This window comes from Austrofundulus limnaeus, unplaced genomic scaffold (assembly GCF_001266775.1).
Source record: "Austrofundulus limnaeus strain Quisiro unplaced genomic scaffold, Austrofundulus_limnaeus-1.0 Scaffold5, whole genome shotgun sequence".
NCBI lineage: Eukaryota > Metazoa > Chordata > Actinopteri > Cyprinodontiformes > Rivulidae > Austrofundulus > Austrofundulus limnaeus.
In genome coordinates this window covers 4,651,720-4,653,484 of record NW_013952407.1, presented here as the reverse complement: position 1 = coordinate 4,653,484, position 1,765 = coordinate 4,651,720, and positions in this window count along the sequence as shown.

Genomic DNA, 1,765 nt, shown 5'->3' with positions numbered 1-1,765 from the left:
TCTCCTGTGTGGACTCTCATGTGTCTGTTTAAAGATGACTTTACACTAAATCTTTGTCCACAAACATCACAAGGAAATGGTTTTTCTCCTGTGTGGACTCTCATGTGTCTGTTTAAAGATGACTTTACACTAAATCTTTGTCCACAAACATCACAAGGAAATGGTTTTTCTCCTGTGTGGACTCTCATGTGTGTGTTTAAATATGACTTTACACTAAATCTTTGTCCACAAAGATCACAAGGAAATGGTTTTTCTCCTGTGTGGACTCTCATGTGTGTGTTTAAATATGTTTTACAGCTAAATCTTTGTCCACAAACATCACAAGGAAATGGTTTGTCTCCTGTGTGGACTCTCAAGTGTGAGTTTAAATTATTTTTATGGCAAAATCTTTGTCCACAAACGTCACAAGGAAATGGTTTGTCTCCTGTGTGGATTTTCATGTGTGATTTTAAAGATGACTTTTGACTAAATCTTTGTCCACAAAGATCACAAGGAAATGGTTTGTCTCCTGTGTGGACTCTTATGTGTGAGTTTAAAGTAGATTTTAGGCTAAATCTTTGTCCACAAACGTCACAAGGAAATGGTTTGTCTCCTGTGTGGATTCTCATGTGTGAGTTTAAAGTAGATTTTAGGCTAAATCTTTGTCCACAAAGATCACAAGGAAATGGTTTGTCTCCTGTGTGGACTCTCATGTGTGAGTTTAAATTAGTTTTACGGCTAAATCTTTGTCCACAAACATCACAAGGAAATGAATTGTCTCCTGTGTGGACTCTCATGTGAGCTTTTAGATCATTTTTTCTTGTAAATTTCTTATCACAGTCATTACACTTGAGTACTTGTGGTTGTGTCTGGTCTCTTAAATGACAGGACATGTGTCTCTTAAGAGACCTCTTGTTGACATACTTCTTACCACACTTAGAGCATCTCACAGATTTTTTGACAGTGTTCACTCCTGATTCAGGAGCTCTTCTGTTCTTCCATTCTTTGTTCCTTTCTTTAGTTTTTTGCACAGAGAATGACAAATTGTTCAGCTGAGAGTCAGAATTGTTCACATCCTCATCGTCGTTATAATCCTCACTGAGTTCAGTCTCTGATGAGCTGGAACTGTTTTTGTAAATATTTCCAACTGGGTTACTGGTAGTTTCAGGTCCTCCACAGTCCTCCTCATCAGTTGCTGTTTCCATCTGACCAGATGAGCTGCAGGTTGGAAGATCTCTGTCCTCCACCTGGTGCTGATGTAGCTGTGAGAACAGAGGCTTCTCTTCCTCATCTTCACTTTTAAAAGAAAATGCAGTGACTGAAACCCTGGTGACATCAATCTCCTCTTTCACAACTTCGTCTCCTTCCAGACTGGTCCAAGGTTCCTCCTCTTCCTCTTTTAATTTGAGGGGTTCTGGATCTGCTTGGTCCACACCAGGTATCCATTCTTCTGGAGGTTCTACTTTAATCAGCACCATCTGTTGATCATTTGCAGGGACCACTGAAACGCAGGTATATCAAGGAAAACAATATCTTTATATTAACACATACATCATTTATGTTTATCATTTAGGGTTCACTGCTTCACTGTTGTTGGTGATATCATGGGTTCTTCATTTATCTTAGTGAGATGTAGGAGTTAGCTTAGCTATAGATCATTATCAAATGACAATTTTTCATTTTTATAAAGGTATTAAAGAAACTTCTTAACTACAGAGCACCATCTGAAAACCATGAACTAAAATCTAAGTTTATTAGTCTGAATCAGAGGCGATTGCTCTAAGAC